The sequence below is a fragment of the Crotalus tigris genome, unplaced genomic scaffold (assembly GCF_016545835.1).
Source record: "Crotalus tigris isolate CLP2741 ecotype Arizona unplaced genomic scaffold, ASM1654583v1 scf7180000024290.1160143, whole genome shotgun sequence".
In the NCBI taxonomy this organism is placed as follows: domain Eukaryota; kingdom Metazoa; phylum Chordata; class Lepidosauria; order Squamata; family Viperidae; genus Crotalus; species Crotalus tigris.
The window spans coordinates 28,407-56,155 of NW_024100463.1; the positions used below are offsets into that span (position 1 = coordinate 28,407).

General features: G+C 40.8%; 1 long non-coding RNA gene across 1 annotated transcript in view; it reads right to left on the reverse strand.

Annotated features, from left to right (window-relative positions):
- The window catches only part of LOC120299294, a 36,284-nt gene extending 8,938 nt beyond the window's left edge, over window positions 1-27,346 (reverse strand). Inside the window, exons 1-2 of the long non-coding RNA XR_005554379.1 lie at window positions 27,040-27,346; window positions 8,915-9,045 (exon numbers count right to left, since the gene is read on the reverse strand). This is a non-coding gene — a long non-coding RNA (uncharacterized LOC120299294). The remainder of the gene's footprint in view (window positions 1-8,914; window positions 9,046-27,039) is intronic.
- Between the last annotated feature and the right edge of the window lie 403 nt (window positions 27,347-27,749).

Consider the following 27,749-nt stretch of genomic DNA (forward strand, 5'->3'; position numbering starts at 1 on the left):
AGAGGCGGCACTCAGAGCTCTCTCTGTGGGCACACGTGCCATTGCCCCAATCTTAGGCCTTCAGCTGGGTTTTATAAAACCTTTTCGCTTTAGGCCTCCGCTGCCGTGTGCAAAAAAAAAAAAAGGTTCAATCAATCAGTCAATTTCAACTTCTCGCGGAAAAAAAAATATCTTTCAAAGTTGGAATTGATTGATTGAACTTTTTAGTCCCACCAGTTACCACTGCAGCCACGCCCACCCAATGGGCCACACCCACCCAGCACTCGACGATGCATAAATGGGTTTTGGGTTGCAGTTTGGGCACTCGGTCTCTAAAAGGTTCGCCATCACTGAACTAGGATCAACATTTTTATCAGTCATGATGGTGCTGAAAAAGAGAGACTCATGATCAGTCTTCATACTTAGACTACTGCAGTGTCCGCCATGGTCAAATGATTACAATATGAGCACTTGGCAACCAAGAATGTATTTATGATGGTTGCAACATCCCAAGGTCACATGAACACCTTTTGTGACCTTCTGAAATGGCTTCCAATAAGTAAAGAGGGAGGAAGCTGGATTCACTTAACAACCATGTGATTCATTTAACAACTGTGCAAAAAGGTTGTAAACTCAGGCACAACTCACATAACTGCATTGCTTAATATCCGAAGATCTGGCCCCAAAAGTTGTAGGTCAAGGACTACCTGTACAACAAATCACCACATTAGAAGTGTGATGCTCTGCACTTATTTTTACTATCCACTGCATATCAGTTGTTTTGGGAGGAGTTCCACAATCAGGATGTTATTACAGGTCGTCCTCATTTAATGAGCAGTTGCTTAATGAGCAATCACTTAACAATACTTCAAAATTATGACAGACCTCTCCAGACATGTTACTGTATTTTCATTATTTCACTGTTTATTTTATCATTTCACTATTTTGCCACTGTTTACACTTCTTTTCATTTCTTTGTTTTTACTATTGTAATCTGCCTAAGAGTAACCCCATGGTGAGACAGGCAGCAAATAAATTTAACAATCAAACAAATAAATAATGGCTTATTAAACTGGCATTATTTTTATTATGCTACATGTTACATGCGTTGTTATAAGTTTGCAATCTGCTTATATTCAACTAAGGGGCATAAAAATACCAGTAATAAATAATGTCTGCTTAGATAAAATGGAAAGTATTTTGACAGCCATGTACTGATTCATTTCATTCAGATTTGTTAGTCTTCGTGATAGACATTTTTAAACACACACACACACACACACACACACACACACACACACGTAGGTCTTTGGTTATTCGGGTTTTCTCCCACGTAAAATTGGAAGTGTCTTGGCGACGTTTCGATGAAGTCCCATTCGTCATCTTCAGGCTGGTGTTTCCAGCTTCGTGCTTCGAGGAGCAATGTGTGGTCTTAGCTGTTTCTGTTTCAGAAACATCGCCAAGACACTTCCAATTTTACACGGGAGAAAACCCGAATAACCAAAGACCTACATACAAACACCCGCGAAAACCTCAGAAAATACACACACACACACACACACACACACACACACACACACACACACACACACAGTTATTCCTAAACAAAAATTCAAGGCACACAAAAGCATTCATAATCCTAAAATTTTACTATTTTTCTCCCTTTCAATATTGAGAAATATTGAGTATCAAACAAAAAGAACATTAATCTATTTAAATATGACAGTGTTTTCACTGTGTCTTGTAACAGCTCTGAAACAAGAGTTTGCTTTACATGGTTGGTTTCACCATAAGCCTTCTGGAACATTCATTTCTATTATTATTTTTGCTTTTAAAAAATTTCTGAATGCTGTAAGAAAAGAATATGGCAGGATAGCAACAAGAATTCATATATTGCAGATATTCAACAATAATGTGCTGATTCATAGCATTGGCATACTAGATTTAAAAAATACCAGAATGTACTCAATATCATAATTCACTCCTAACTGCAGTTGTTGACACATGGAATAGAGAGAGAGTGGAGAGCAAGGGAAATTATACTGTATGGATATCAAAAGAAAAATATTTCATATTAGGAATTTATCCTTAAGAAGGACAAAGCAATTTTCTTTCAGGTTACTCAGTCATAAATGATTTCAAATTAGCAAATTAAGCAAAAACAATGGAAGAAAATATCCACTGTTTCCAGGCTCTTGGTAATGAAATAAGGCCAGTTCACACATACTAAGAAATTTTGTTGCTTTTATTCAGAATGGCACTCAAGTTAGTATTGGAAAGTTTAAAGAGCTTTTTGCTAAAGCCCTTTCCTCCCAAGTATATATAATAAAGGCCAAATGTTCACCTTTAATAGAAAAACAAATTAGTCCAAACAGTTAAGGAGACTACATTTTTGGAGCTTACCCCTTTACTAAGGATAATTCTATGGCAGATACATCAAATGAACTCTAAACACTGATACCCCAAATAATCAATCCCTCTTGATCCAAGCCTTATTGCAACCTAGACTATCCCTATATTACCTCTGATAGCTCTACTTTTTTCTTGCAATTAAAATAATTATAAAATAATAAACAAAGGAGGTGGCTTAATTCTAGCTGAATTATTTAAGACTTTTATTCCTGGATCCCTCTACTAGTTTCTTTACACATTCATAGTGTTCCCTCCATCTAACAATGACCTAAGGATTTTCTTTCAGTCTCTCAATCACAGTGCCCATTTATAAGAAAAGTGATAAATCTAACTTGTCCCAGCAGTATCTTTAAAAAAAAAAAAATCAAAATAGGCTTGGTAAGCTTATTTACAAAACTCTTGCAGATGATCTTTAGAAAGGATGGTTGAGAATATAAATGTGGTGTATAACAGCTGTCGAGTTTGAAGGTTTGATACTCCGCTTTTGAGTACAGATATGTCTTATGAAAGTTTTCAGAAATAAAATAAACATATAGTCTAATAAAAACACTAAAGAAAAGTGATCAGGGATAAACAGTTAGTACTTATTAAGATCATGAAACATGTATTTTTAAAAAACAAAATGCAAATAAAATGTTCCTATTATCTGAGGCAGCTAGTTTTTTTAAAAAAAAATTAAAAACCCATATTATTCTAAAGAAAGAAAAGAAAGGGAAAAAAAGCAACCATGACCAGAGAAAATCTTTTGTATTGGGAGTGCATAATAAAGCAAGTAAACAAAGGCTCAATTGACATCATTATTTCAATTTCAAGAGGCAAGAGCAAACAATTGTTTGAGGTAAATAAAAGTAAATAATTGTATTGGAAAACATTCATCTCTGGGCTCCTTGCCATATAAAAGAAGTATTTCATTATCAACAGAAATCTGAATATTCAGAAAAGCCATATTATTATGTAACATATTCGATTCTTTCTCTTCAAAACCACAGATAAAGCACCTTTTAAATCTATAATTGCACACGTGGTCTAAAGCAAATACGCTTGCTTCTCCTTTAAATCCATCTTACACTTCCCAGTATATCAGATTAAAACTTATTTGCCAAAGAAAACTTGAAATGCTGGTTTTAAAATTAATCTCACAATGTTCCCATTAAGTATTATCCATAAGATCCCTAATCCCTTAATTTAACTGTTCAATCTAAGTTCATACATAACAAGGAGAAACTTCCGGATACATATACAACCACTACACCATGGTAACTGATTTTTTTTTTTTTTTTTACCATTACAGCATTTTGTCATTCTGATATGCATTGTTTTCCAGATTTATTAGTTTTGTTAAATACCTTTGCACCTTTTTCTTTGTTAGGACATGTCAGTGTAAGCACCAAATTCTTCTGTCTTTATCTATTCAAATCTCTCTTTCCAATGTACAAAATATTCAGTGGAATGAACACAGAGACATACACAAAAACACACTACACATAGCAGGAATGAGAAGGAAGTGAGGAGGAGGAAAAAAGCCATTTCAAGGGAAGCTGTAAGTTTATGGCGGTTGAAGGGGTACTTTCCCCCATTCAAATTATGTTTCAGACATCCCCAGAAAGGACAAGCTGTCTCCTACTTATGTGACTGGAAGAGAAGGAAGGCTAGAAAACCAAGATTATATCTTGTTTCCTTTCAATCATTTACCTAGATCAGTGATGGCGAACCTTTTAGAGACTGAGTGCCCCAAAACTGGCCCCGCCCCTGCTCCACCCCCTGCCCCTGTTCTGCCCCACCCTGCCTGCCCATAGGATCACTCACCCCCTCCAGGGCTCGCCGCAGATCGCCCAGGCAGCCCAGCAGCGCCATGGCAGCCATGCCTTTTGCACATGCCCCGCAGCATCAACTGTGTGCATTGGGGTGTGAGGGCAGGCTTGTCTATGCTGCCTGCCTGCCATATCCTTGGTTGTGCTGCTCCGCATGGGCCACGTCAGAGGCGACTCTCCTCCAGGGAGGCTGCTGATGAGGAGGGGGTCACGGGCGGAGGCAAGGCTGGGGCAACAGCATGTGTGCCCACAGAGAGGGCTCCGAGTGCCACTTCTGGCACCCGTGCCATAGGTTCACCACCACTGACTTAGATAAAAGAATCTGCCTTTTCTCTTGGAACCAATCTGAGGAGGTTGTGTAAATTCTTTTGAGACAATTTTAGCTGAAACAAAAATGAAGAGGATGTAAGCCAGAGAACATTCTTCCTTTTGGCATTCATCACAAAAATAACCCGATGCAACCTGAGAAATTGAAGTGGTATTGGCAACCACTACTTAGCGATAATTTCAATGAACATGATTTATGGGGAAATTGTCAAGCCAGAATAGGGTGGGGAATGTTTGCGTCAAGCCATTCTGTGCATGCTCTGTTATTTATTCCTGATAGAAGTTTGGAGACTCTTAAGGCTATGGGAACGGGTTTCTGCCAGACCACTTGAGGTTAATAACACCATTGGCGCTATAACAACTCACATCTTGTGAATACCGTACACAGAATACAGTTTGCCATGAAAAACCGATGCTCTATACCAGGCATGTCAAACTCGCGACGTCACATGACATCGTGCAACGTATCGGGACTTTTTCCCCATTGCAAGCAATGGGATGGGCGTGGTTTCGGCGTGATGCATCCGGCCCGCAGTTTGACATGCCTGCTCTACACCAATAGTGTCAAACTCAAATAGAAACAGGGGCCACTAGTTTTATTGTATGCTGCCTGGAGTCACTTGGTTGTGACTAAACTATAATGATCCCTGCAAACTGCATATATATATATTTTATTAATGCATCAATATATTAAAATCTGGTAGGAACTAGATACAACCAATACGTAAAAATACCATATTATCACACAAACTATCTCCTCCCATTTGCACCTTCCTGTAATGTTCCCTCTAATTTCTGACATTCTAGTTTCCACAGCTTCCAAACCAAGTACAAATTTGTGTGCCACAATATGAGAATATGAGTAAATTTCAAATGCAAGTAATAGTGATGTTACAATATCTATTTCTTAGTTAACATAAAGAAAGTAGAAAGAATAAACAGTATGTCAATTCATTTTGGATCCTGGTCCCTGCCCTCTACTTTTCTTGGCAACATTTTTCATTAGTGACTCCACAATTCTTTCTTCTTAGAAGTGAATATTTGACTAGTCCAAGGTCACTTGGCTGAATTAGAACTCCCCAACCAACTGGCTCCACCCACACATCCTTACAGATTATGATCCATCAATCACTGATAACTGCAATCAATATTTTGCAATAATTTCTTTTTCCTTTTCTTTCTTTGCAATAATTTCTTTCTTTTTCCTTTTCTTTCTTTCATTGTAATGAAAGCAGAATTTAGAAAAAAAGAAAGAAAAACATTTAGAGCATGCCCTTATCATGTTTCTCCATTCTTTCCTTCTTCTCTGGATGCATTCTGAACATTTAAAGATTATTAATTTAAAAACTATTCTTATAAACTTAACAATAATCATATACCTTGTGAAGCCAAATAACCCCACAGATATTAATTCAACCTGTTTTGTAAACAGAAGAAAAAGAAAAAGAAAAACCTTTTTTGATGGGCAAAGAGAAATTAATACAACCTATTTTGGAAGGAGGCAGTCATTCATGTACTGGAGGCTCTGGAGTTGGGAGCAGGTCAGCAATGCCACCCAAAGAAAAGGCACAACCTCTCTTACTCAGCTTCTTTGCAGCATCAAGGTTACATGCTGTGGTTGCAGTGCAGACTAAGAGGGAACTCCTGTCACCTGGCGCTCCTATTCAGTCTGCACCATAATAGCACCAGGCAACCCTCCCTATTGTAGTTAAATTGAGGTGGTGTGGAGCTTGTGCAGGATTCCACGTGCATCACGAGCCAAGAGTTTTATGGAGGCTGGTGACTAAATTTATTATTAGTTTTCAAATGTGTTATTTACATTTTATTGTATTTTTATTACATTTCCCCCCCCAATATTTCCCAATTGCATTTTAATCTAGTTCAGGATGCACTCAGGAGCTTTTTCCACATTCATAACTAGATACACTTCCAGTTCAGAAAATTGCAATAATGTCATGTGTATTTGTCAAATTAAAATGTGAAATGTTTTTGGAAGGGCAAATGAATTTCCACATGCAATAAGATGCAGAACACCAGCAATAGATTTAATTCAATGTTATATTATACTTTTGACTTCCTGCAATCTTTTCAGAAAACGAGATAGCAATTTTTAATTGGAAGCAATAGCTTCATTATACTGAAGAGAGCATAATTTACCTCTGGGATTTTCTCATTTTTCTCTACCCTATGTACTGGGCAGTGAGCATTGCAAGGGTCACTTTATACCACATCAACCATCATCCACTATCTCCTGTTCCAGATGATAACTTATGGAAACATGCCTTGTTCAAACTGACTCATTCAAAGGAAAAATAAGAATGCTCCAGAGTTTAAACTATTATGTTTCGCACAAGATTACTAGGTAGTTTAGTATTCTTTTATTTACACTAAAACACAAACAAAACAAAAATAACCTCTTCAAGTTTTATGCCATTTCTCTGATTCATAAGATAATTATTTGCAAACAAGATAGCCTTGCTTAATAGTCGCAAAGACGGGGAACCTTTAAAATCATTCTCGTAGTTCAGAATGTAAAGCACCTCTATTAATTTACTGACAACATTTATATATAACACTCAATAATCAAGATTCGAAATTACTGTGTTGGATTTTTTGGCTAGGTTCAGATAGCATATTAATAAGAAATAAAGTAATTCTAATGCTGGTCTGTGACCGTAATAAAAATTGATTAATAAAGTAATTCTGTTCCATATAAGAATATAACCCATTCTAGTGAAGAATTTCTAAATAAATTGGACCAAAATAAATTATAACTTGGGTGGAGAAGTTGGAGAATGTTTTCCTGACAGAAGTATGAATTATGAAATTTTTCTAGTCTATTTAGAACAGAATGAACAATAGATCTAATCATATCTAGGTTGATGTTTTATTGGATATTTGGGGTGTGTCTGAATATGAAAAAGGCTTGTACCCATCGTTTTCTGAAGTTGTAAAAATTGAGGCAAAAATTCTCGTGTAGGAAAAAAACAACTTGGTATGCTAGAAGACTTTCTAATTATTTATGTGTCTATCCATCCCATTTTAGGAAACATTGCACTTCTTGTAAGCTTCCAGAAATGGAGAGTATGAGCCATAGCACAATTTGCTCAATTAACTTTTTGAACACAGGAATCATTTTAAGTCAAACAGATAAAGAATGCTACTATTTCTTCTCTGAGAAACTACCATGAAGAGCCTCTTTTGCAACTGGAAGGAAGTTGGTGGTACCTTCTGAAAATATAGCAACAACCATCATATAGGAAGATTAGGTGAGAACAAATAAAATGGGTAAAACAAGAATAGGTACCTTGATGTCAAGTGGCTAAGAAAAAAGAACAAGAGGCACAGATCTCTCTTTAATGAATATTATACAGCTTCCTTGATCTTAAAATAAATTACTTTTTTTAGTTCTCCAAGAGATGTGATGAACTCCAACTTTATATTTTCTCTCCTAAAAAAATTACAACACATCAATTATATCCAACTGAATTTAATCTAAAATAGGCTACCCTTCTAACTCTACAGAAGTTTTTTACATGATGGATTCCTTTTCCTTCACAGATAAATGCATCAATTCATTTTAATAGTGTTAACTAATACCCCAAATAGTACTGTAAATCAAATATGATGCTGGCAGAAACACTAAAGTCTACAAATATATTTGATGCTCTTAAAATAAATCTATATACACAGTCCTCAGCTTACAACCACCACTGGGATCAGAATTTCTGCTGCTAAGCAAGGCCATTTTTAAATGAGTCATGCCCAGCTTTACAACCAGTTTTGCCACAATTGTTTAGCGAAATCACTTCAGTGAATCACACAGTCATTAAATAAATCTGGCTTCCCATTAACTTTGCTTGTCGGAAGCTGGCTGTGGAGGTCGTAAATGGTGATCACATGATCTTAGGATGCTGCATCCACTGTCAATACATGCTGGTTGCCATGTGCCTGAATGTTGATATGTGGCTAAGGGGATGCTGCGATGGTCATAAATGCAAGGACCAGTTGCAAGTCAGTTTTTACAGTATTGTTGTAATTTTGAATTGTCATTAAATGAATAGTTGGTAAGGACTACCTATAGTTCTGCACCTTTTTTGGGAGCTTGTTTAATTAAGTCAAAGAAAACACACTTTCCATTTTGCGTACACCCAAAATTCAAGATAACATTACCCAGAAAATATCAAAGTTTGTTATTATCCATTACAGAATATGATGATGACTTCATAAAAGTTGAAAAAGAGATAAAAAACCAGTGAAACTAAGCAAATATTTTATCCCAACTATGTGGCAAGTCAACAAAGTTCAAAACTACTCAAACACAAAATCCCAATATATCTACTTATTAATTACATCTATCTACAATATTTTTTTTAAAAAAATACCTGTTCTTTTACAGAAGCTAGAATAGTAGTGGCAGTAGCCTCTGTTTCCATGGCAGGATTTGCAGAAGATTCTTGGGTGTTCGGTTGCAGCCCATCTTCAAAAGGGATCTGTTCAGGAGCTGGCATATTGCCTGGTGGGGGGAAAAAATTAGTTTGATATCTGATGTTTATGGATTCAATTCACATGCTACCTTTGCTGCTCTAAAAATATTTCATAACATTTCCCAAATCTAAATGAGTATGATATGAAATTAAGCAATGAGAATTTCATATTTTTACTTCTTATAATAATGACTAAGAAACAAGGTGGAATAGGTAATAGCTCCCATCTCATTTTGACCACTAAAAAGTAATAGCATGGTATCTTGTTACTGTGATTGGAAAATATATGAAAGCTGTAATATATCTCCTAAAATAAGATGTCACAGCTTAAAAAACAAGGGGAAAAACCTCAAAACTCCCTCTCCAGTTTTATGAACATGTATAATGCAGCCTTTGTCCACAAAAAATTGTCTGACTTACAAGAATGCGGTAATCTATGTATATCACTATTTTAAAACAGATTAAAGTATCTTTGATGGTCTGTAGCCCTAGATTTAAGGAATTAAAGTGTCTGCAGTAATTTTGCTGGATAGCTATTATATGATAATTGGTGTAATTTCCCCCAGATACACCTATATGTTAAAAATATTATGCTTTTCACCTTTTGATAACCTCGGGTAATAATAATGATTCAATTGTGTTACCTGCTTCTTCAGTAAGTCCTTGACTTATGACCAGAATGGACCCCCGAATTTCAATCATAAGGCAAGGCACCATGTGACCAGACTCGATTTTACAACCATTTTTATGAAGGATGAAAAGCAAATCATAATTGTTTAAGCAAGTCCATTTTTTTAAACACACATTTTTTGTCAAAAATCTGGAAAAAACACCAGAAACCAGCAAAAACTAATAAATCACAGTCATATGACCATGAGACAATGCAGCTGGTCATAAATGTGAGCTAATTATTAGCACACAAAATGTGATCATGTGACTACAGAGAGGTGCATGCAGTAGTTGTAACTCTGAGGTCGAGTCATAAGTAGGTTTTTGTCCAGGTCCATCACCATATTGAATGATTCCTAAGTAAATGGTTGTAAGTCAAGGACTACCTGTATCTAAGCAAGGGCATTATGTGCCTGGCTGAGGAATTCTGGGAGTTGAAGTCCACAAGTCATAAAAAGGCAAAGTTTTAAGACCCCCTGCTTTATATGCATCATCATCAGCTAAATGGTCTTCATAGATATTTCCTATAGGATGTGGATACCTTTCTGCCTTAAATGAAAAGTCACAATTTCCATTATACATATATTTCATGCAAGTGCACCAGCTTTTTCCTATTTCTTAAGATTCATATAAGCAAGAAATCAGAAACAGGAAGAGGAAAATATCTATGCTGGCCTTAGACTGGGATGACACCTCTGCACTTGACTTATCAGACTTGGTTGGTTGATCAGTTTTCAATTGCTAGCAAGTGAATATATCTTGCAAGATACAAATCCTGTAATCATAGCTAATACTAATTGATACACCAAGTCACATATCCCACTAGCTCAGTGGTTCTCAACCTTTCTAATGCCGCGACCCCATAATACAGTTCCCCATGTTGTGGTGACCCCCAACCACTTATACATCACCGGGTGCCAGGGGCGTGGCCAAAGAAAAGGGGGAAAAAATGGCGGACAGCCTTGTTTGGCGACCCCCGTGAAATGGTCGTTCGACCCCAAATGGGGTCCCGACCCACAGGTTGAGAACCACTGCACTAGCTTATCTCTAGTCTAAGGAGACATTAAAATAAACTATTTCTACTTAAGACTTAATTTCCTGAAGGAGTTTCTTAGGTCAACCAGAAGTCTATAAACAATATACAAGCTCCTTGTTTCCTACCTACTGGTATCAAGAGATTTTCTACTTCCAATTTTGGAAACACGTGGTGATTTACATGTTTGCAAGATATAATTTCATTATCTTTCTTTAACGCACATAGCAAAGTATATACCCTCCAAATTTCAGAATTCTATTTGTTATAATTTTATTGGCAAAATACAGCATAGCTCAAGTACTTTTTCTGACCTTTTTCACTTTTTCCAGCAAAGTTACACAGCTTCTATCGAGTCTAGATAAGATACGCAATTTGTATTTACAGTATTTTTGCTATATAAATCTATTAGTTTAAATATAATTAAGCTATGTACCTTTAACAGGTAATGAGCTAATATTTTCAAGGAGCAAATTGTTGACTTGAATGAGTTTAAGAGTTAACACTATGAACAACCAATACCTTACGATTATCAGAAACAATGAATAAATCCAACTTTAAGAAATAACTTGTATTATCTTGAATGTGAAATCTGCTTTAAACTGGATTTTTGTTGTAATTCCCTTACAAAAGTTTTATTTCCAGTTCAACACGAAATCACCCAATTTTTAATTCAATATTTTTTTAATAAATTCATTTAATGGCTCCATTCAAGTCTTTATGACTTCAGTGTTAGCAATGGTGAAGGCTAAAGCACAATAAATGAGGTACAAAAATAAACCACCCGTCTTCCAACTGCCATGTCACCTGCCAGGCTCAGGATATAAAAGCTAAGGTGCTGGTTTACCTTAAACAAATGAGATACTCAACGATATGCTTGAATGAGATGGAGACTTTTTAAAGTGCCAGTTATTGTAGAGTGAAATTGAAGAGCTGATCAGTTATCACAATATTTCATTTTGTAAACTCTACTTGGTTGAATAATAAAATAAGGGCTTTCCTATTTCAAATTCTTACAATTAACAGATTTTAACTACCTGGAACTTTGATATGAAACTTCAGTAAACTCTGTTCCCCAATGCAGAGGAATGGCAAATACCATTTGATAATCAGAGTCTACCTTTATACTACTAAAACTCTTGTGTATATTTGTTTGTAGCCTTCAAATGGGTGAGAGAGTACATCAGAGGGCAATGATTTTCAATCAACATACCTCAAGTGGGCTAATTTACAGAATACGTCCAAACTCTGGGACCGATGATTTGTGTGGGATTGAAATTTGGCAAAGATGTGGCCACTTCAGTGCTGTTGTGGTCACATGATTGTCATTTCCAACTCTCCCTACCAGTTTCCTACAGGGAAATCAGTGGGGAAGCTGGCAAGAAGTTGGAAGTTGCTCTCGTTCCCACTGTTGTTGTTTTTTCTGCCCATTTGGTCATTTTGTTTCTCTGTTTAGGTAAGGAAATATCTCTGAATTTATGATCCAACGGGTCATGAGTTAGCTAGTATTGTATGAAAGAGGAAATAAATTATCTGAGAGTAATTTCTCTGGCACCCCTCAGGCTCCTTTCTCAATTTTTTTTTAAAAAATGTTTCATAAAACTTAAAAAATCCTCCAACCTAATGTAATTATTTTCAAGAATGTCAAGAACGGTGCTGCACAGGCACTTTTTAGAAACCTAGAAATCTAAGTAGCCAATGCTTTATTGTGAAGTATGCATCTGTCCAGAAAAAGACAAATGGAAAGCCAGGCGATTATACAGCATCTTAGAGGAGCATGTGGGGAACAGCCTCAACAGCTTGCCTACTAGTAAAATGGCTGCTTTGAGATTGACTTACACTTACCATGATTGCCATTATATAGATCTCAACAATATGCACCTTACATGCTCTTGATTTTGCCTTTGCTTAACATTCATTATTTAATTTAAATTAAAAATTAATTCCATCAAAGACTGAGCTCTTTTTGCATAGTGAGGATTTTTCTAGTTTGAAATATCTAGTAGCAAAACATCTTTATGTTAAGGTTTTACAGATTCTTGAGGCCACTCTGAAATCCCAAAAGATGTGAGCACTAGGATTATTTTTTCCAAATCCCAGACAGTTTTTGTTTCAAGATACTCTTCTTATGCCTAAGTGTAATGCAACAACCTTTTTATTTCAGTAGTTGATCACAAATAACACATTAAGTACTCTTTGCTTACACACAATTTCTTTCCTACTATGCAAAGAATCTTTGAATGTTTTTGTAAAGAATATCCTGCTATAGCAATAGCAATTAGACTTATATACTGCTTCATAGCGCTTCACAGCCCTCTCTAAGCAGTTTTATAGACTCAGCCTATTGCCCCCAACAATCTGGGTCCTAATTTTACCGACCTCGGAAAGATAGAAGGCTGAGTCAACCTTAAGCCGGACAAGTTAGAACTCCTTATAAATAATTTTATATTTTAACTCCTTATAAATGTATAATCCTTATAAATAAGCATATATGATATGGAGCCTCAATTTCATTTTACAAAGTAGGCAAAAATCAGGAATAGAAGCTTCTTTTTTCCTGTCCTCCTCATTGAAATTATGATAGTATTCCATTAACTTTTCCCACAATTTACTCAGGCTCTTTTTTAAAACTATGACAGATGCAAACAGTGCCTACATTTACACATGGCTTGCTGTAAACTTTGTCTGTTGTCTGTTTGTCAGGCCAGAGTCAATCTTGCAAAGAAGTTAAACAATAATGGCATTCTTGGCCAATTCCTGATTTGTTCTTTTTCATTTTAAGCAGTTTTTTTTTCTTGCATTGTGGTAAACAGGAATAATCAGAAAGTCCAAACAACGATAATCCTATTGACATGTCACCCTAATGCCACAATTATAATTAGAAAGCTGATCATATGCCATGATTTCAAACAGCGGTTTATTGCTAAATAAAGGAAGCTGCCTTCTTTTATCTTTTTTTAAAAAAATAACTTAAAAGCAAATGTGAATTTGGTTATTGCAGTTTATCCATCCACCATGGATGATATTTGAAAAATAATTACAATAACTATCTTTATTTATTATTTTGTCCTTTACATATACAGAGATGGGGCATTGTCTTACCTAAATGCCTTTTCTCAGCACGGAGATGGAGAATCCACCAATGGGTTGAGACTGTATTCCTGCCCAATCAGATCAGTCAGCCAAAATTGCCATGCCCGTCCTGGACCACGAGATCCCAGTCTTGACACGAGCGAAGCCATTGACTGACAGCAAGACGTTGTGGCTCACAAAAAAAACAACAAACCCTAGACCTATGTGACCTATTAAGGGTGGGAGTGGATTCTCCATCTCCGTGCTGAGAAAAGGCATTCAGGTAAGACAACGCCCCTTCTCCAGTACTGGAGATGGATAATCCACCAATGGGACATACCAAAGCTTATTGTCCCTGAGGGTGGGAAATAGCCTGGTCCTGTGTGGAACTTTGGTCTAAAACCTGCTGCAGAACCCTCCTACCAAAGGAGGCCTCTGCAGAGGAAAACCTATCGATCCTATAGTGCCGGATGAACGGGGAAGGAGAGGCCCAAGTGGCCGCTCTACATACTTCCTCAATGGAGGCTTGGGTGGCCCATGCCACCAAAGTGGCTGCACTCCTTGTAGAGTGTGCCGTGATCCGACTGGGGATCGGTAAGGCCTCCATCTGATATGCCCCGGCGATACATGCTCTGATCCACCTTCCAATAGTGGAAGAGGAGACTTTCCGACCCCTGGAAGAAGGGTGGAAGGATATGAAGAGAGCCTCTGAACTGTGGAATTCCGCTGTCCGTGAAATGTAGTACCTCAGAGCCTTACAGATGTCCAATGTATGCCATTGATATTCCCGGTCGTATGTTGAATTTGGGCAAAAATCCGGTAGGACTATCTCCTGTGACCTGTGAAATAAGGAATTGACCTTTGGAATGAAAGTGGGATCTAGTCGCAGGACTACTCGATGCCTGTGGAAGCAACACAGATCATTCCTTATCGAGAGCACGGCTAACTCGGAGATATGACGAGCCGACGTAACGGCTACTAAGAATGCTACCTTGTGGGTTAGGTAGCAGATGTCACATTTTCAGTGGTTCAAACAGTGCCCTGGTAAGTGCCCGTAGGACCCGTGATAGATCCCACGAAGGATACCTGTGTACGGTGGCTGGCCTGATGTTCGCTGCCACTTTAAGGAATGAACGGAGTAAAGGATGATGACCCAGAGACTCCCTGGAGTTGCACGATAGAATCGTGGAAAGGGCGGCGATTTGTCTGCGTAATGTGTTTGGAGCCAGACCCCTTTCCAGGCCACTTAACAAAAATTCCAAGATCTTGGGAACCGTAAGTTCCCCGATGTTCAGGTGCTGGCCAGAGCACCATGATTGAAAATTCTTCCACGTAGCCTCATAAATGCGGTTCGTGGAAGGGCGTTGAGAAGCCTGAATTACTCTGATGACCCCTTGCGAACAAAGTCCCCTTGCTAAGATCGAGCGTTCAAGTGCCAGACGGCTAGTTGTAACCACTGCGGGTCCGGGTGTAGAATCACCCCTTGACTAAGTGAGACCTTGTCCGGGGGGATCCGCCAAGGATCCGTTAGGGATAGGCTTCTCAGGTCGGCAAACCAAGGTCTCCTTGGCCAGTATGGGGCCACCAGGAGTACCTCGGCTCATTCCTGAAGGAGTTTGCGTATTACGGCCGGGAGAAGAGGCAGAGGGGGAAAGGTGTAAAGTAGCCCGAGGCCATGGGCTCCGGAGCGCATCTGTCTGTTCCGCTCCCTCGGACGGAAATTGGGAGAAGAATCAATCCAACTGGGCATTGGACTGAGATGCGAAGAGGTCTACCTGAGGTCAACCGAAACGGTGACAGATTTCCTTGAAGAGCCTCGTATGAAGGCGCCATTCCGAATGATCTACTGTTGTCCTGCTCAGTAGGTCTGCCTGAGTGTTTGTTTCCCCTGATATATGATCGGCCCTGATTGAAGCCAGGTTCTGTTCTGCCCAGGCTCCTAGCAGGAGGAACTCGGACCATAGGGAGCGGGAGCGAGTGCCCCCTTGGCGATTTATGTGGGCTTTGGCTGTCACGTTGTTCATGAGGATTAGTATGTGACGCCGTGCCAGCAAGCTGTGAAAGTGCCGTAGGGCTAGGTGAATGGCTCGTAGTTCGAGCCAGTTTATGCTGTGTCGAAGGTCTGATGTGGACCAACGGCCCTGCGCCCACCTTGTCTGGAGGTGAGCTCCCCAACCGAACATGCTTGCGTCAGTCATGAGAACTAACCTGTTTGGTTCTCTGAAGTATGAGCCTTTGAGCATGGCTGGGGACAGCCACCACGCGAGGGAGCGTCTTACCCGTTGTGGCAGCCGTACCCTTTGCTGGGATGCACTGAGGTTCTGTCTCTGGAATGGGAGCATGAACCATTGCAGTTCCCGTGAGTGAAGTCTGGACCATGGCACGATTGCTATGGTCGAGATCATCTTCCCTAGCAATTTGGAAAGACTGATTAGCGTTGTAGACTGGCGCCGGTGTAATTGGAGCACTGACTCCCTTATGCTGTTCCGACGTTCCTGGGAAAGGTACACTCGGCACTCCACCGTGTCTATGATGGCCCCTAAGTGTAGTATTCTTGTTGTAGGGACCAAGTGACTCTTGGGGAAGTTCACAGAGAACCCGTGATCCTGGAGTAGCCTTACCACTAGTTCGAGGTCTGGACCGGGTGGACAACGACTGGATCAGTATGTCGTCCAGGTACCACTGGACTGACTGGTATTGTCCTCAAATGAGCTGCCAGGACCACCAGGATCTTGGTGAACACCCTGGGAGCCGATGACAGGCCGAATGGGAGTGCCCTGTATTGAAAGTGGCTTCCCCCGTATTCGAACCGTAGAAAACGGCGGTGGGCCAGAGAGATAGGAATGTGTAGGTACGCCTCCGTGAGGTCGATCGACATCAGGAGGTCCCCTTTCCTTACACTTCCCAATATGGAGCGTAGTGTTTGCATTTTGAATTTGCGATATGCCAGATGGAAATTTAGACCTTTGAGATCTAGAATAGCTCTCCATCCCCGATGGTTTTGGGACGACGAAGAGTATGGAGTAAAAACCCTGGCCTCTCTGATCCGGTGGTACCGGTTCTATGGCTCCAATGCTTAGTAAATGTTGAACGGCTTCGTTCATGAGTCTTTTTTTTTGTTTGGTTCCGGGGATATGGGTAAGAACGGAACCGATTTGGGGGGTTGGAGAGGAACTCTAGGGATAGGCCGTGACGGATGGTGTTTATCACCCATGCGTCTGTGGTGGTTGCTTCCCACTGGTGGGCAAACAGGGTGAGTCTGCCCCCTATGGGAAGGACTGATGAGGAGTCATCTGGAGCGGCAGAACGGGCGGTTATTCCCACGAAAGGGCCACTTGCCTTGTGCTTGCTGCCTGGGTCTTGAATTTCGTCTCTCTGTTTGTCTCTCCTGTCTCTCCTGTCTGGCCTGAAAGGGCTGTGATGACTGAGAGTAGCCAAACCTTGCCCCTGCACGAAAGGACTGCCTCCTTGAATAGTGACTGGGGCGTCTTTCCTGTCTCTTGAGGATGTGATTAAGGACCTTGCACTTGTCCTTGTTCTCTGTTAGGTAAGGTGTCAGCACATCCCCAAATAGTTTGCCTCCCTGGTATGGGATGCATGCCAGCTTCCATTTGGATTTGGCATCGGCTTGCCAATGTTTTAGCCAAAGCATGCGCCGGCCCGTGATGCTGGAGGTGATGGTCCTGGCCAAGAATCTGGCCGCTTGGAGTGTTGCGTCTGCCGCGTACTCCATGTCCGCTACCATCTTACTGAGTTCCTGCTGCGTGCGGATGTCCTCCGCTGGTACCCGGTTCTGTAGTTGCCGGAGCCAACAGAGTGTGGCTCTGCTGAAGAAAGAGGCGGAGGTTGCAGCCCTGGTAGCCCATGCCGCTGCTTGGTGTGTTCTCTGGTAGGTGGGCTCGCATTTGCGTTCCTCGGCCTTAAGGGCCTCGGAGAAGTCACCAGATATGGCAGTAGACGATACTAAGGGCCCTAAGGGCTCGTCTACCATGGGCACCTCCAACGCCTCCTCCAGTTCCTTGGCTACGTTATACAACCTCTTGTCGGTGTTACCTGGAAGAGGAAGGGAAGCTGGAGAGGACCATTGTTTCCTGACCGCGTTCAGGAACAAGGCGGGGCAGGGGATGCGATGTTGAGTCGTTACTGGTTCCACAAACCTCGGGCCAGCCTCCACGTCAGGAAAAACAGGTTCTGATGGAGTTCCCTGTCCAAGATGAGCCGTGGATTCAGCCTTACGTAGTAGGGTAACAAAGAGAGAGGGGTTAAAGAGACCAGTGAATGAGAGCACCTCAGATGGGGTGTCCTCGTCTTCGGACATTTGGACCGTTTGCTCTGTACCTGGTTGGTCAAGGTAAGAATCCTCGGAAAGAGATGATTCGGATGGAGAGGATGGACATTGCAGTGTCCCCATTTCCTGCTGGTGGCCGGTCTTGGGCCTGGACTTTCCTGGCCTGGGAGCCAGAGCCCTAGCTTCAAGGGCTCGATCTACAGCCTGTGCGATCAGGGCCACCAGGAGATCCTCCGATGGTAACGGAGGCACCTCGCTAGGTTGTGGTCCTGCTGCCATGGGTGTGAATGTGGCCTCGGTAGGACCCTGAGACACCCATGGTGAGGAAGATTGGGAGAGGGAAGAGAACTCACCTGTCCCCCATTGCACGGGGGACTGAGAGGATTCCCCCGTCGACCATACCCCCAGTGGAGAAGATGAGGCTCCAAGGGGTAATTCAAGAGCTAGGCCCCTGTTCTGAGTTTTTTCCAACCTGGCCCTTTTCTGCGCCTGGGCGAACTCCTGCTTGGTGCCTGGTGTCTCCTGCTTGCCTGTTTGTCCGTCTTCCTGGAAGATTTTTTAGCAGATCTGGCCTTAGTAGCCGCTGCCTTCCGGGCCAGATAGGTCTGATGTGGATGGCAAGGCTCCTGTCGAGGGAATGATGGCTTCCTCCATTCTCCAATAGCACAGGACCACAGTAGGGGGATCCCGGTATTAGGAGAGAATACATACTGAGTAAGGACAGACGCACTACTGGGGGCGCCTGGAACCCAGGTACAGCCTCTGCGCCCAGATACTAACAATGGCTGTGCACGGATAAGGACACACTAATAGGGGTGCCTGGAATCCGGTTTGGAATGCTGTGGATAAGGACAGATGCACGATAGGGGGCGTCTGGAATCCCAGCGGTTGTTATCCGGATAAGGACAGGCACACTACTGGGGGAGCCTGGAATCCGGGTGGAGCCAATCAAATAGTGGATACTTGGAAGCAAGGGACACCAACTCCTGGAAAGATGGAGATCACTAAGGTGAAGATCAATATTCGTGCCCTTGTGGATTCTCTGAAAAAGGGGTCTCTTCTTATCCTAAAGGCGAGTATTCACCCTCTCTCTAGGAAGGGGCTTACCCCTTTTGTCATTCCCAATGCTCTCCTTAGCTAGGCCTGTTTTTTTTTTAAAAAAAATATTTATTTATTTATTTATTATTCAGATTGCTTGAGTCACTGTGAAGGTCCAATAGAGGAGATAAGACCGCGCACGCGCAGGAAATGGCTTCCACGCATGCGCAGTGACTCCCCTGCTCAGTGGTGAAGAGGATTACCGCACGTGCACAAAGATGGCTGCCGCGCATGCGCAGTGATCCTTCTTCTTGCCTGAGCCACGTGGAGCCTAACAAAGGATCCGTGCGAAATTTGAAATGGAGGTCCGAGCAGAATGATCGGGCTGCGCTCCCGGCTCTTATCATAAGATTAGAGCCTGAACGCATGAATTCCAGGGATTGCCTCCCGCCGTGCATGCCCCCCGCCCCTCTTTCGGCCCGATTGACAGAACGTCCTACCCGTGCTCCACGAAAGCCAGGAAACAGGAACGTTGCAGTATTCAACAAGTTTTATTCACTATGATGAAAACGAAGTTAGCACTGAAAGGATACTCCATCTATTGCCCTAAATACATTGTGCCACCATGCCCAGAACACCCCCCCAATTAACGGTTAAATAGGCAATTAGTTTCCACCCGTACCACACCCCAGAACCGCCTCATGATAGACCTCCGCCCTAACCACGGCCCAATCCAGCTAGCACTTATGTTCAATATTGCATTAAGTCCAGGTGTTACATTCACACCATGCTCGTTCCTACAGGCTCGGTAGCTCCAACGGACCTAATCCCTTTCTATATCATCCTCCCCCCTTTCTATCCCAGCATCTAAGCTTTGTCAGACCCAGCGACCCAATTCCTAACAATCACAGAATCATGGTTCCAGCAACCAAAGTCATAGCAGTATTGAAATCATTCGGCTCCTCTCGTATTTTATTGCTGCGTAGCATCCGTCCGGCTGTTTTCTGTCAACGTGAGATGGCCACATGACTCGTTCGGCTGCCGCTGCAGACGCCCTAGCACCACCTTCATATCGTTGATGGCAATGTAACTCATGAAGCTACCGGACTCGGCTGGAGCAGATGGAACCTTAACTGAGCTTCGGAAGGTAGGTATCACGCTGGGTCTGACACCGATAGTCTGAAGCCTTATGGGTCCGGTGCTGCCCAAGGGAATTAAATGAGGGAACTGTATCTTTAGCGGAGCTGCAGCCGCAGGCTCCGCTCGCGCTCCCCAGCTGGCTAAACTAGTTTTTTTTTAGCTGTCGGCTCAGTTTTCCCTGGCTGGAATGAGAAGGAGGGGGCCAGGGGGAGTAGGAAGGATCACCTTCTTTACCTAGATTGATGTTCTCAGCAGGAGAATACTTCTTAGTCTTTGCTAAACAGTCTGGATTAATTACTAATCCGATCTTTTCTCCCCCCCAATGCATAGCTACTGGGAAAAATTCACCAAAAAAGAAACTTTCTAATTTTAAATTTGAATAATTTAATTCAAATTAAATTGAATTAAGGAATTAATTTAAGTTGAATTAAAGAATAAATTTGCCTAATTGTTTGCGGAATAATCCACCAATGGAGATTGTACTTGCCTGAGCCAAGTTTGCAACATCTGACCAGTGGGCGAGATTAGTCAAGACCGGGATCTCGTGGTCCAGGACGGGCGTGGCAACTTTGGCTGACTGATCTGATTGGGCAGGAATACAGTCTCAACCCATTGGTGGATTATCCATCTCCAGTGCTGGAGAACAATCAGAATTCTTTGCTTTGGGGGATTTGCAATATGTTTGATCGCAAAATGGCAACTGAGGAGCCTTCAGGCAGCATGTTGCATATACCTATTTTTCTGCATATACCTATTCAAGGCAGTTAATAAAATGCACATATTTAAAAAACACACAAGAAAATCCAGAATTTTTAAATCAACCTTAATTCTAATGTTTAATCTAATTATCTCTCCTGTGCCTGAAAAGTGAGCTCTTGCCAGCTATGGCATCCTAAGAAGAGCCTTTTCCATATTTAAACACCTAGATAAAGGTCCTCCTTTAAGTCAAGTTTAACTCCTGATGATTTCATGGATGTCTATGGAAACTATGGATGTAATTTTCCTGGCAGCACTACAGAGATTGTTTCCCACTGTCTTCATCTGCAATGTTTCTCAATTTCCCAGCCCAGCCTGCTACTCTGGTATTTTCTCATCAAAATACTAACCCGTCCTGAACTTGCCTAGCTTCCAACCCCAGACAAAGTTGCCTAAAGGCTGCCTCCTTCTGAAACCTAGATAAGTTGGTAATGAGAGAAGATATTTTTCAAATAGTCAAATCTTAAGCTCTTTAGAATGTTAAGGACTAATGCCAAGACCAAATCTTGTACTGCATCTAATAAGCAATGTAACCAATGAATATGTCTCTGGACGGACATGATGTAATACCTGTATCTTGCATCAGTGAGCAACCGAGATTTGTATCATTTGTGACTTCTGGACATCTAACAAGACCATCCCACAATAGAGTGTGTTGTAATAATCAGGATAGATGTAGCGAAAGCACAGGAACTGATTGAGAGACTGCTATACCAGATGTAATTGTGCAAACGCATTCATCAAAGCTGTGAATCCATGTCAGTGTGTACTCTCATGCCACAAACCTGCTCTTTCAGGGAATTGAACCCACAAATAAACAGACTAAACATAAATTCTCATGCTCATGTTCTCTATTTCCCAACAGCATCCCTGCCTTGTTAAACTTCAACTTATTTTCTTCCATCCACCCCATAATCAAATTTATTTAACAATATTTGAGAATACCAGATAATTTATTAGAACTGAACAGTTGGTGCTGAGGGACCCCCCACACTCCAGAGCTCCACATGATCTGCTCGAGCAACTCTGTGTAAATATTGAACATCATGAAAAACCTTTTTTTTCAGACTGAAAACCTGAGAACAGCGTTAAGCTATGATGAGCTAGAGAGAAACCATTTTAATTATAATTGCCAGAGATTAGTCAAAACACACAATGGGAAACACAAAACACAATGAAATGGGAAATACAAAATGATAAAAATGATACAATAGACTTGATATAGTTAAAAAAGAAAAACGAAATTGTTGACTGTCCACCTAAAAAACTGAGAAAAGTTTGACTGTGTCCAAGTACATGACATGGGCTTTCTTTCCTTACAATAATCACCCTGAGTCATCCCCCAAAAGACCATTCGTGTTCCTTGCAATCATCAAAAGGTTAACAGACCCCTCTACTAAATCATAACTTAACGTTATGTGCAAGGAGACAATTTTGCATCATTTGGGTTTTTTAAAGTGTTATATTCCACCCACTCAATCAAACAATTAGAAATAGTTTTCTACACTTATCTCTTCCTTTATTGGAGCAAAAATCTTTTTGTGATGTTGGAAAGCAAATTTGCTTCAACTATGAAGATCAGATAGCACATATATTCGATAACATCAAATATATTATTGCTTTGAAACTAGTTTTATATATTTATTTTATGCTCTCATAATTTTCGTTTGCCATTGTAGATATTATTTCTTGTTTACATAGTGAAGGTATAATCATTAAAGAAGATAGATGCTTAAAACATTCTGCCAGACTTAATCCTAGTAAAAGTGGAGAGAATTACAGCCTAAAGTTGTTTAATGATGCACCATATTTTTTTGTGTTATGTTTGACATTTCAAAGTTTAAAGTATTCGTAAGCAACCCCTAATTCATCAAACCTTTTTTTTAAAAAAAAAAAAAAGAATCAAGCACATAAGAAGAGTTGTATAAAGCATTTAAAACAAGTGCTTACCAAAGTAAGTTACTACAAATTGAGGACCTCTCTTTGAAGCATAAGAGTAAGGTTGCTCTGAGAGTTTCTGCATATATCTGTGCATAAGAGCCATGATGGTGCGGTAGTTAGAACGCAGTATTGCAGTCTAATTATCTCCACAGCCAGGAGTTTCATCCTGACTGGCTCAAGGTTGACTCAGCCTTCAACCTTCTGAGGTTGGTAAAATGGGGGCCCATATTGTTGGGGGCAATATGGTGACTGTAAAAAACTTAGAGAAGTCTGTAAAGCACTGTGAAGCGGTATATAAGTCTAAGTGCTACTGCTATATGCATTTCTTAGGTTTTACTGGCAGTCTCAAAAACACTATCAGTTCATGCATACACAACACATGCAGACTTTTGAAGCAGGTGTGCAAACCTTCTAAAAGATACAACTGCTTTTATGCTTTGAGGAAGGGAGCATTGCTGACAGTAACACACACTGGAGTCCTTTGAGGTAGGCCAGAGGAAAGAGACCCAACAAGAAATATTAGAATTTATGTTCTATGTCAGAGGTCCCCAAACTTTTGGGCATCAGGGACCGATTCCCTAGAGAGAGGTTTTTCTGTGGACTGGAGGGGGTGTGGTTTCGTGTGCTGCCTGAATCCCGTGGGTGGGGCTTTGCTTATTTGCGCGGCCCAGTTTCTGGCATGCCGCAGACCAGTGCTAGTCCATGGACTGGGGGTTGGGGACCCCTGTTCTATGTTATATAAGCTTTAACAACAGAATTTGAAACACTGACAGCAGCCCAAAGTCAATGTGGGGTAACTTAATGTCTGCCATGCTTTCTTATGTTCCTGGGCTAAATGCATGTTTTGCTAATGGACTGAGTTCACATTTTGCTAATAGTTTCTGCATACTTAGACATCATCTCTGTGCTCCTCTACGCTCCCTTTGCAAAGGGCCTCTTCCAAATATTTTACACAGGCCCAACTAATAATCCGTCTTGACGATTAAATTATTTCAGTATCAGGAAGCTTCTATCAGCAAGTTCTCAAGACCATTACCTTTTACATAAGATGTATGTAATACCAATATGGATAATATGTTTCTGTCCTTGTAGCATGTAATTTTTAATAAGTAATTCAGCAGAATAATTTAAAAGTTAATTTTCATCTAATTTCCAAAAATCACACGTAGAACAAAAAGTAAATTTCCCGGTAAAAGTTAATACTGTTATGTCCTAAGGTACATCACCATATTACTAAATTATACATTTAGTGAACCATGTTAACATTAGTGGCTGAACTAATATGTGATAATTATAGCCTGATTTTAAAAATATTCTTTTAAAAATCTTAAACAATTTACAGTACCAGCAGATATATGCAACAAAAGAAATAAATATTACACTGCCAAACTTAAGTTTAAAAAATAAATACTACATCACCCTAAGCCAGTAGTGGCGAACCTATGGCACGCGTGCCAGAGGCGGCACTCAGAGCCCTCTCTGTGGGCACGTGCACCATGCCCCGGAGATGGCAACCATCCTCTTCAACCAGCCGCCCGCTAACTTACCAAGGTTCCACGTGGCCGGATGCATCCCAGCACCCATGCCGCCCCGGCCCCTGCCTCACCTTGCCCTGCAACAATGGCACCCCCGCTCTGCCTCGCCTCACCTCACCCCGCAGGATGAGCCTCCTGCCCACTGCCCCACCTGCCAGAGACCCCCTGGATCTCCCCCAATCCTGCCCAGTCCCCACAGGTGTCCCTCCCCAGGAGCAACATCGAGCTGGCCACGCCCACCCATCTACCATGATCACTGTAGCCATGCCCACCCAGTTGGCCACGCCCACTTGGCACCCGGCGATACATAAGTGGTTTTGGGTTGCAGTTTGGGCACTCGGGTCTCTAAAAGGTTCGCCATTACTGCCCTAAGCTCTGGTTAATGTCAATGAAACAATCAGGATGCTTACACTTTGTATGAAAAAAAAACTATCAGCATTGCAAGAAGTGCTTTAAGGTATATGAATAGATTTTACAAGAACATTTAAGACCGATGAAAGAAGATTCATCTGGGATGTACATATTAAAATATTTTATATTCATACTCAAGTGAGTATTCTACGTTTTTACTGCAGTATGTTCTATATATAGGCTCAGCATCCAATAAAAATATGCACTGATAAATATTTATCTGTAGTTTTAATAATGGCACTATTTCACTAAATGTATAGAGAAGCTAGGTGAGTTTGGAAGATAACAAAATGAAAGAAAGCAAATTTCAGAGTGAAAAACCTAAAAACTAAATGCTATGAAAAGAATGAATTATCACTTGCCTATAAAGTTATTACAACTCTGAGCAGTGTATTAACAAAACATAGATAAGCTCTGATAACTCGAACCAGTTTGGTGTGATGGTTAAGGCACCAGGCAAGACAGCAGGAAACGTTTGAGTTCTACTTCTGGCTCAGGCATGAAAATCAGCTGGATGGTTTTGGGTCAGTCACTCTCTCTCAGCCCAATTAACCTCACATGTGTGTTGTTGTGAAGAAAATAGGAGGAAGAAGGAGCATTAGGTAAGTTCACCATCTTGATTATTTTTTATTATTGTTATTATTATTTATAAAAATAGTAAAGGTGAGATAAAAATAAATTAAATATATATGTAGTTCAGTAGTAATGTCATGCAAAAATTCATAAAATCCAAAAAGGAAAAGTTATAGAACTGTGTTAGCCCAAATTCATACTATGTGAAATTCAAGTGTTAGGCAAAAAACAAATACATGCATTCATTTGCCGTTAACTCAAATAGAGATGATCAAATAGCTTAACCTAGGGATGGCAAACTCATAACATCACGTGACGTGTCGTGATGTTTCGCGACTTTTTTTCCATTGCCGGCAAAGGGGTGGGTGTGGTTTTGGCATAGCGCATCCGGCCCATGGGCCGGCAGTTTGACACCCCTAACCTGTCTCACAGGATTGCTGTTGTGACAAAATTATTAGGTATGTTTGTTGTCTTAAATTGATTAACACATACATACATACATACAACATACATACATACGGAATAAAAATCTACCAACATCATTACCACCTATGGGTTTAGATGCTGAAAATCCAGTTTACCTAAGAATTCAGATGGAAGTATAATGGTAATTACAGTTATAGTAGTTCATTTCTCTACTGCCCTTCCCCCAAAAAAGCATTTGACATTAAACAATTTAAATATGCTAAAGCAAAATAAGCTAAAAACCTATATCAGAACATTTAACTATATTGTACCCCCTGCCTGTACTTGGCATCCCCCCCCATTATTTCCGTTACACACACACACCAGTACTCCATAACACTCTCTGCCCATGGGCTTACTAGCAAATTGCCTGGGACTTGTGACTTTCTGCTGGTTTTCCCATTGACTTGTTGTGGTCAATAGATCCTTGCTTAATGATAGCAAACAGGGAATGCTGGGATTACTGTTGCTAAGCAACATACTCACATGACATCATGCTTTATAATCACATTACGTAGCAATGGAAATTGCAGTCTCAACTACAGTTGTTAAGCAAAGACTACCTGTAGGGAGGCCACATTCAGAGAGTCTTCACTTAAATCAGATAATGTCAGGCCCCCAAACCCAAGAAAGACATGGGGAGGTTCTTCCAAGTAGATTTCTTTTTTAATGTTCAATCTACACCTATAGAAAACAGCTTGCCACTTTAAGGCACTCTGTTATCTACATCAAGCATATATACACAGGGAATGATTAAGCTGGGGCTGTCTTCCCCCCTTTTTCTCTCAACACAAACCATCTGAACTGAGCTACCTCTTATTCCTCTGGAATGCACCCCCTCCCTCCTGGGCATTTAACAGTGTTTCTCAACCTTGACAATTTTAAGGCATGTGGACTTCAACTCCCAGAATTCCACAGCCAGCAATGCTGGCTGTGGAATTCTGGGAGTTGAAGTCCACATGCCTTAAAATTGTCAAGGTTGAGAAACACTGCAAGTACATTCCATCACATCTAATAAGCTATTTGGAGCTATAAAGGCAGAAATCAGACTTCTGAGCAAAATTCCTGTTTAAGAACAGGAATGCTATAATCTCTGACTAACCTCAATAATCAAATTCCAAGTTGCACGTGGGACTCACTGAAATTCCCCAGTTCCTTGGAAAGACGTCTGCGTAGAAAGAACTGCAGCACTTCCTTCACAACTCAGCCCATTACAACAAGAATGAGAAAGCTTTGCTTGGGTTCCTATTAATTTGTTAGACAGAAAGTTGGATATTTGGCATTAGTGGGTGTTGCAGTTGTTCCAGTAATGGTGGCTGGACCTCGGACTAGCAATGATAAAGCGGCATCCTGTTGAGGCAGACTTTGTCCTTCCTGCAGTGTTAGTAGTTCATTGTCTGGGTTAACCAGTCCACCTGGGTTGCAACTTGGCAGCTTGATCAATGATTAACAGGGTAGCAACAAGATCACTAATCACTGTCTATTTGTGGCCATACGCTGGTAGCATTAGGATAGGATGTGGGCAGATTGTGCTATTATGCTTAAGCCGGATAGAGCTGTGTATTTGGCTCTCCAGACTCAACCTGTCTGAAATTTGCTTGTGCAATGGTAAACTTACCAAAACAATTCACTTAGCTACAAGGCTTCATTGCAGACAAGAATGAAGCCAACTGCAATATGAGGTCTAACTACCACTATATGCAGCATTCAAAGTATGTGAATGTATGTGTATGTGTGCATTCACACATATATATACACCAGTTACCAAGGTGGATAATAATAGATGATTTTTTTAAAAAAAAAATCAAAAAA